Source organism: Malania oleifera, chromosome 2 (assembly GCF_029873635.1).
Source record: "Malania oleifera isolate guangnan ecotype guangnan chromosome 2, ASM2987363v1, whole genome shotgun sequence".
Classification (NCBI taxonomy): Eukaryota; Viridiplantae; Streptophyta; class Magnoliopsida; order Santalales; family Ximeniaceae; genus Malania; species Malania oleifera.
The window spans coordinates 33,596,508-33,606,595 of NC_080418.1; positions in this window are offsets into that span (position 1 = coordinate 33,596,508).

Genomic DNA, 10,088 nt, shown 5'->3' on the forward strand with positions numbered 1-10,088 from the left:
TATTTATACAATCGAGTGTCAATCGATTGTGCTCGAAGAGTCAATCACTTGACTTGTGCTTTAATTCAAAATTTTGCACCAGTAGTGAGTCAGTCGACTAAGCCTCAAAGAGTTAGTTGATTGATGAGCCTGATCTTAAAACACTTAGTAAGTCAGAGAGTGACCAGTCGACTGAGGGTAAGTTGTCAGTCGCCTGACCTTCAGTATTTTGACTTACTTCCTAATTCAAACACTCATCCAATTTCCTTTTCAAATTACTTATCTACTATGCAATAAGCCTAATTTACTTCAGATTCTTGCTCTTTTGATTTAACTCTTTTCCTTTTGCATATGGATTGACCAAGCTTCAAATGACTTTCCAAATTAGTCTTTAGTGTTTAGATCTCTTGGATTCATTTCACTCTAAGTTAAGCTTTGTACAATCCATCTTTTGATTGTGGTCAACAATGCCATTTTTGTATTCATTTGTTTGAATATAATAGGCATCAATAAGCTCAGAAACTCATTTTTAAGATTTTCATAATCCATTTTGATTTTTTTCAATACTCTTGTATAAGTTGTGGTTTTGTGAACTTTCGGAATTTTTTAGTAGTTGCTTATGATATGATCAATGAGTTGAAGCTTTTAAGCTAATACAAGCTACTAACTTATATAAACTCAAAAAAACTACTTAGGTGCATTTTTCTTCTTGAAAAAATAATTTCATTGCACTTGCACTTGCACTTAAAGATGAATATCCTATTGATTTATTCAATAGTTAACCAGCTAAACTACATATTTTTCACTTTGAACTTCTTTCATTGTTTGATCAATCAACTAGGTCTCAAGATGAGTTTAGGGTTTTATGAGTAACATTATTAGGGATCTTTTAATTTAATCTTCCAAATCTCAAGTATGTGCAAAAAACAACATATGTTGTGCTCTACAATTTTAACCTTAAGTATTCATAAATTATTTGTAACGATTTAATTAAGGTTACCGCTTTTTTCCATGGGAAATGAGTCAACTTGATTATGCTCTCTTATCTCTTGGACTATAGCCGTCATTTTAATCAATTAATCATGATATGCTCAGTTAAATTTGGCTTTAGATTGATTCTTAGGATTCATCATATTTACTTAGTTTCTCAAGGTCTCTACTATAGTAGACATATCTATTAGTAAATTATACTTTGAGCATTATCAACTATCAGAGCATGCTTATAGTCATTACTAATTTTTTTCTTATATTAGGATAGTGATTACGCGCCGAAACTGCGTAATTGGACGTTTAACCCGAGCTTTACAATTTATATTTTTAATTAAATATCTAAAATTGTCCAATATTTTAATAAAATGCCAAAATCATCATTCTTGAACTTTATTGCACTATTTATGAAGTTTTGGTAATTTTTTGTCGCAGGAAAATTCCCGAGAATCAAAACCGACATCTGTTCGTATTTTATACATAACTTTTCCGTCCGAGCTCTGATCGAGACGATTCAAATTTTTGGAGAAAGAGGAAAGGATTATCTACAACTTTCACGTTTTGAGTTTTGTGAGATACGGGCTCCAAAAGAGTCAAATTTGCGATGAACAGAGAATGAAAAAAATGAAAAAATATAGCAATTCAGGTTTCCTATTCGGGTCTAGGGCTTTCCCCCCCTATCCTATTTAACCCTTCTCTTTCTCTTCCTGCGTAGGCAGCCCCTATGGCTCCCCATTCTCCTCTTTTCCTTCTTCTTCTTCTTCTTTAGTTTGTTTTTTTTGTTCTTTTCAATTCTGCTTCTCTCCCCTTGTCTCTCTTCCTTCCCTTTGTCTTTCCTCCCTCACTCTCCCCCTTTCCTCTGTTTCTCTTGGCCTCCTCTGCCCTCTTGCAGTACAGCCAGCCTCCTCCACCATCTTCAGTAGTCCCCAAGCACAGCAGAACACTAGCCGACTCCATAATAGGACCACCAAAGCGCAGCAGCAACTTCTCCAGCACAGTAGCAACTTCATGGCTCCGTGGATTTGTTTCTCTCTCTCTCTTTTCCTTTCTTTCTTTCTTTTATTTACTTTTCTTTGAATCTTGGAATATTGAAGAAATTTTAGTTTTTTTTAATGTTATTGGAGTTTTCTTTCTTTTTGTTTAAGTTGAGTAATGTTGAGTATTTCATTATTGTTAAATTAATCTCTTTATTTATCTAATTGATAGTTATTTTAATTTAGCATTCTTAATTAAATTCAGATATTTTTTTTTGTCAAAACTTGTTTTAGTTTAGCGTCAAGTCATATTAAAGCTTCCATCTTTATTGTTTTCAGTCTAGTTTAGGTTGTTAGGGATAATTTCTGTCTGAGTTCTTGGTTCCCCTTGAAGTTTGGTTTTAATTCAATTTCTTAATTTTATTAAAGGTTTGATTTTTACTGTTTGTGAGTGTGTTTTATTTTGATTGCATCTCTATTGCGTATGTAATTCCTTATTTGTAGTTTCTATTTTTAATTAGTGCGTGTGTCGATGTTTCCTTAGGTAGATTAGAGTTTCTATTCTAACGTGTTTTAATTCCTTATTTGTAGTTTCCATTTTTAATTAGTGCATGTCCCAATGTTTCTTTAAGTAAACTAGGATTTCTATTCTTGTTTCTTTTATTTAGTACATGTTAGTTTTAGGGTTTTTAAATTACATGTCATCTAATTCGGCAAAAGTAAAATTGAACAACTCTTGAAAAACCCAAATCTGAACTGAGTTCAGTGCATTTTTTTTTTCGATTGGACGAACGTGAAATTGAGATTAAAACACATTCCCTGAGGAGACGATCTAGCCCTTGGGCTTAATATTACACGATGTAACTCCTATACTTGGGATAGCTTTCGAGCTGCTCATTTTTCGAGTGAGTCAGATAGATTATCCTAAACTCTATGGACTGTTGAAGCATCACTAACCCTTTTATTTTGGTATAATTGAACCTTCTGATTCCTAAAAAGGGAATGACTAATCTTGAGATCTTTGGAGGCTTTAGTTCGAGAATTAGGCTATCATTTTGGTATCCATACTTTCTTGGGTCTTAAAGGTTTAACAAGAGATGATTCTTTTACTCTCCATACCTTTGATTTTGACATTTTTTCGCTTGTATGGACATTCAAACTTTATGTGTCCCTTTTCCTTACATAAGAAACACATAGTGTGTTCATATGCATTTGTGGAAGATGTGTTTGCAAAATGTTTTGAGGCTTTTACAAAGTACCCTATATAGAGGTTATTTTTCTTTTTGTCTTCAACTCCATTAAATCTTATTCCTTCTTTATCCAAGGACATACTTTGCGATCCAACCATGTTGACCTTAAAGGTCATAACTTGTTTTGATAATGATAAATATTTGTGTATCTTATCTTTGTCATGAGTTTGTGTGCAGGATCTCTTAAAGCATGAAATGGAAAAGGATCATATCACTTGGTGGTGTATGAAGAGGCTTAAGGAAAAATGAAGACAAATTGTTTACGTTTGGAAGAGGCATTCTGGCGCCAATGATCTCTCTATAAAGAGAGGGTCTCACCATGGAGCTCGGGAGGAGGGAGGTTCACGCAAAAGGGTCCTTTATTTTCCATTTTTCCACTATTTACAATTTTCTATCTCACTTGGGCAGCAACCTTCTCCTCTTTTCTCTCCACCTCATTCTCCATTCTCTCAGCCTTTCCCTCCTTCCAACAACCCCAGCACCAACCGCTGAACCACCACCAGATCCATATCCCTCAACCTCCAGAACCTCATGCACTAGCCAAGCATTTCACAGCCTCAATTCCATCTCACAACCACCATCCTCACATCTCTCCCTCTCCTGATCTCCCTACTTCTTCTTTTTTTTTCTCTTTCCCTAAACCCAGTAGCCTTCTCGCTCCCCAGATTCCGGCGCTATGCCCGAACATGCATGGTAGGAACTATAAGCTCAATGACCTTAGATCGACCCTAGGTCCCTACAACACTTGCACAAATCCTCTTTATCTTGCACAAATCATATCTATGCAAATAGGGGTAAACTAATCTCAAAATTAGGACCTAAATAAATAATTGAAAGTCACTCGGTCGACTGAACATAGTTGGTTATATTCAACTCAGTCAACCAAACTACTCGAGGGTTAATAGTTTGACCAAGGTTCAGCCTACCGAACAGTTTTGAACATGCCTTCCATGGTCGAATGAACTGGCTCGTGTCAGACTCCCAACTGTTTAGCCGATCGAACCTCTAGTTCACTTTTGATTGAATCGACCGAATCATATGAATAGTAGACCGAACCTTGAATGCTTTCAATATCGCCTCAATTCAATCAACTATATCTTTAGCTCAAAAGTGCCTTGGTCGACCAAACTTGGCACTTGGATCGACCAAACATAAAATATAGTCAACTGAAACTCTCGGGTTGCCATAATTTTTAAATGCGGTAACTGATGTTAATTAAGGGTAAATTAGATTAAAAGCTTATTAAAAAAATTTAATAATTCCCTCTATTTCCCAATGGTCATTTTTTTTATAGAGTCTATATATATACCCTCATTTGCAAAGATTAAGGATTGATTAGTACCTTGATTAAGAAAAAATTTTATCTGAATTTCTTTGAGCTACACATTCCTATACAAGCCTATATTCCTCACCTTTTACTCATTCCATTGTAAAATCATATTGAGTGAGAGTACCTTGAGATTACCTACATTTCTATTGTAAGCTTATACTCTCTTGTTTGTGATTGTTTGTTGTTTTTTAAAGAGAGTTAAGCCCAAAAGTTTTTCCCCATTGATTTAATCCATAAATTTATTTTGTGGGGAAACTTTTATTAGTTTGTGAGTCTTTGCATTTTTATTGTAAGACTTTTGATCTTGTCTTGTGTTTTCTTTGAAGAAAATATTGTTTGACAAGCTTGTGTTCTAAATATCCCTTGTGCTTTATTTTCTAGAAATCATTTTGAGATATTCAATTATACCTCTGAAATCTTTGAAACCCTATTTGTGGTTGATATATTTATATATATTGTTTCAAAGATATTATCATAGCACTCTCTCACACTTTGATTGCCACACTGACATTATCTTGAGAGCTGTAAAATTGTTTTCACTAAGCTTATAAATCTTATCATTGTGAAGTGCATTGGTTATACTGGTACAAATATGCTTATTGGAGAAGCACGTATTTTTGTACATGAAAGTTGTCTTGATTATTTGTTGTATTCCAAGTGTGGCCTGAAGGGGTGATAATCTAGCCCAGAAGGATTGTATGTAAAGGTTGAGGTTAGCCTTAGTAATTTGACCTGGTTGTAACCGGTGTCGCTCCACCCGTTAAGTGAGCCCTAATGGAATCCTCGGGCTTGCGAGCTGAGGCATGGACATAGGCACATTTACCGACGTAGGCACATTTGCCAAACCTTGATTACATATCTGGTGTTATCTCTACTTTACTTGGTTTACTAAACTGTGCATGCTTGGTTGATTTTCTTGTGGAAGTTTAATTTAGTCGTATTTATTAGTTTACTTTATATATGCTCTAGATTGACCCTAGGTTTGCGAAACATTGCTGCTGGGTATTTGACCTAGGAGAGAAAAACTTTAAAAATCCAATTCACCCCTTTTTGGGATTATAGTAAAGTCAACAATTGGTGTCAGAGCCTAGTTGCTTAGACTTAATCGTTTTTCTACAAAAAGATCAAAATGACTCATCATATAGTAACCCCTTTTCTTGAAGGACCCTCGTCCACACGTCCTCCTATTTTTAGCAGTGTGAATTACACCTTCTGGAAACAAAGTGTTAGAATTGGTGTATTCCCAAGAGGGGGGGGGGTGGTGAATTGGAATTTTAAAACTTTTTCACCTAGGTTGATCTATGCAACAACGGTATGAACACAACCTAGGATCAATCTATACAATTTCCAAACGCGTAGATAAATATACTGTGGAAATTAAGTCATACGCATCATTCACCCATAACATACATGTGCGGTAAATATAAAATGCAGAAATATAAGCAAACACACGATATGTTATCGGGGTTCGGCCAACTGTGTCTTCGTCCCTGCCTCAAGCTCGCAAGCTTGAAGATTCCACTAATAGCTCACTTAAGGGTAGAGCGGCACCGTTTACAACCAGGTCAAATTAACACAGGGCTGACCTCAACCTTAACCAGGTCAATTAGCAGGGCTGACCTCAACCTACACGCCTTAACAGGACGACGCACCTAGCTTTAGTAACCGGGTCTAAGCCAATCCAAGACTATTCCAGGGCTAGTCTCCCTCTTCAGGCCCGTGCCTGGAAATACAACCAAAGTGTATTACAATCAAATGGTACAGTGATTGTGCTTTCGTGTAAAGCAGATATGTACCCAGATTCGCGCAATAATATACACCACAAATATGAAATAATTTGTAAGCTTAATGTGGTCTGTTGACTTGATTGGTCACACCCAGTTTTGATTATGACAAATACTCTTGGTACTAATGGTTGTACTGAGAATTGTATGCAGGATCACCTTGTGCGCGCTTCGGGACTAAAAGACTTATTATGATGGCGTGCGGTGTTCGTGCCGATGAATGAAGAATCTTGTGCTACATTTGTATTTATTTTTCAGTTTCTTCATTCTGGGATGTAATTTTATTATGGACTGTGCACTCATATGGCTTGTAATAATTTGCATCATGCATGATAGGTAGGTATGCTCAAACTGACCTTAGATTGACCATAGGACCTCCAAATAACATGAAAAACTTTTGTCATAAAATGCCTAACTTATACAAAGGTTTTTAAATGGTTTTAAAGTTAAAAGAAGGCAAAAACTAAAATTTCCAAAGGGGTCGGTCAACCGGCTAGTCGACCAAATGTTAGAAATGAACAATTTTCTTACTCAATTGGATGTAATATCAAATCATGTTCAAAATTAAAATTGTGGAATTTTACCATAGCTTGAGTTTGATATCAAGAACGTCCAAATTGGAGTTACATAGAAAAAGTTATGGCCAAAACACTGAAACGTGTCCGTAAGAGAAAAACTCCCTTCATGTTTCTTCCGTCTCCTTGATGGACATTTTTCTCAATACAAAAGTCATTATCTTAAAATGTGTTCAACATGAAAGTTGTGGAATTTTCTCTTACCTTTCTATTGGTATCAAGAACATCCAATTTGGAGTTGTATAGCAAAAGTTATGGCCAAAACACTGAATAGTGTCTGTGCAGAAAAGTAGGGTGCCGGTCGACCGAGCCCTTTCAGTTCATTTGACCTCGGTCGACCGAACCACGTGGGAGTCAACTTTTTGACCTCCCGGTCGACCGAGCCTTCACCACGGTCGACCGAAACTCACCCTGGTCGACCGAAACATGTAGTTCAAGAAGCCCTGGTCGACCGAAACCCTCCTGAGTCAACATTTGACCATTCGGTCGACCGAGAGCTTTTATACTACAACTACCTAGTCGACCGGAAGGTCCTCGGGTGAATTTTCAGCGGTCTGGTCGACTGAACCAGGTAGTTCAAAATGCCCTGGTCGACCGAAACTCGGAAAATTGGCAAATCGCCCTCTCCGGTCGACCGAGCCTTTCAGTTCAAAAGTCCCCTGGTCGACCGAGCCAATTGAGTCCTGGTCGACCGAAACATTTTTGGTCGACCGGACCTCTCGGGTTGCCCTGATTTTTACCGTGGATAAATATATTTTAAATAGGGTTAATTATTTTAAAATGATTTAAAACTTTCTTAATAATGCCCAATAGGTCCCCAACGGTCAAAAATACCTCCTTGCCTATATATACCCATTCATTTATCATTATTAGCAGGGATTAGCAAACTTGATTAGGGCAAAACTCTCTCAACTCTTAAAACCCTATATTAGCCAAAAACTTCTTGCAAACACTCACGTACTCTTCAATCTTTATTTCTCTAAGCATTGTGAGTATTTCTATAAGGCTGTTGTGCGTAATCTTTCTAGCTAATACTCTCTTTTGGTATAAAAGTTGATTGATTTTATTTGAGAGTATAGCCTAAAGTTCTTCCACAGATTTCATTTGATAAATCTTGTGTGGGAAGACTTTGAGGGTTGTGGTTCTTGCATTATTGTTGCAAGATACCTAAACCTAGATTTTGTGTGCAAAATCCTTTTGTGAAAAGCTAATCTTTCAAACAACTCCATTGTGCTTTAGAAATTGAAATATCATATTGAGTTTGTTTGATCTATCTTGCTTAGCATATTTGAAACCCTAATATGATTTTGTGATATTCGAATATTGAGTTTCAAATCTTGCTTAGATACACACTCTAGATCTTGATTGATTATCATACTTGATTGAGTGTTTAGCACACATTAGAGCACTGAGCATATCTACATATCATTCGTGCTTGCTTTATTGATTGAGCTGTATTGGTGCACACATCTGCTTTTCTAGAAGCATATTTCCGTGTACAAATTTTATACACTTTGGTTGTATTTCCAGGCACGGGCCTGAAGAGGGAGACTAGCCCTGGAATAGTCCCGGATTGGCTTAGACCCGGTTAGGAAAGCTAGGTGCGTCGTCCTGTTAAGGCGTGTAGGTTGAGGTCAGCCCCGCTAATTGACCTGGTTAAGGTTGAGGTCAGCCCTGTGTTAATTTGACCTGGTTGTAAACAGTGCCGCTCCACCCTTAAGTGAGCTGTTAGTGGAATCCTCTTGCTTGCGAGCTAGAGGCGGGGACGTAGGCACAGTTGGCCGAACCCCGATAACATATCGTGCGTGTTCTTTACATTTCCGCAATTTACTTACTGCACGTGTATGTTATATTGTAAATGATTAGATTTACATTTGCATAGACAGACCCTAGGTTAAGTAATACTGCTTATCTGGTTTAACCTAGGTGATAATTTTTAAATACCCAATTCACCCCCCCTCTTGGGATTGCACCAAAGCTAACATGGTCTAAGATGTCAACTCTCAAATAGATTTACTATCGTTGTAATGAGTGCGTGAGAGTGCAAACCTAAATGATCTTTGTATCACAAGATATTCAATCTAAGTGCTCAAACAAAGATATTATCCAAACTTCATATATTTAAATCAACAAGTTTTCTCAATACATATATGTATATGAAGCTTTAGCAATGTATAAGTTTGGTTTGCAAAAAGAGTTTAATCTTTGTATTCAACTATAGATATAAATCAATGAATATTGCAACAAAGATTTCTTTTCTCACACAAAAAAATATCTCTTTAAAGATTTATCAATACAAAGCACACTAGATATTTGAAAGTATTTTGAAAATGTTTTGCAACAAAAAAAAAAATACAATCTTCTTAAGATGTTGCAATGAAGGTGCAAATCTTAGAAGATCTATCAAAGTCTTCTTAGGATAGACTTATTTACTAAGTCTCCTAAGAATACTTAGGTTTAGCTCTCAATGAAAATAAATCAATCAAATATGAATGGGAGAGCAAACCTATTAACTATAAACACTCAATCGACTTACAGAGGATTTAAGAGATCGAAGAAGGTAAGCATGAGTGAATGGGGATTGGATATGAGTATTATAGGGTTTTGGTTTTTCAAAGAATTTTCCCTAATCAAGGTGGCTAATCTCTCTTTAATCTTTGCAAATGAACATATATATATAGGCAAGGGAGAAAATATGACCGTTGGGGACCTATTGGGTATTATTAGAAAAGTTTAATGATGTTTAAAGCATTTTAACACTGTTTAAAAAATATTAACTATGGTAAAAAATCAAGGCAACCTGAGAGGTGCAGTCGACCAAAAGTGGTTCGGTTGACCAGGACTCAAATGGCTCGGTTGACCAGGGGTATTTTGAACTGAGTGGTCGGTTGACCGAGGCAAGGCGATTTTCCAAATTTCTGAGGTTTGGTCGACCGGGCCTTTTTGAACTGCATGGTTTGGTCGACCAGACCGCTGGGAATTCTCCCGAGGACCCTCCGGTCAACTAGGTACTTGGAGTACAAAAGTGGTCGGTCGACCGAGAGATCAAAATGTTGTCTTTTATGTGGTTCGGTCGATCGGCAAGAAATGAACTATGAAGTTCGGTCGACCGGGCCTTGGTCAAACTGTTGACCCAGGGCCTATTCGGTCGACCAGGCCAAGGTGAACAGTGTTGGCCGGTCGACCGAAAGTGCACCAAGTGTGCATTT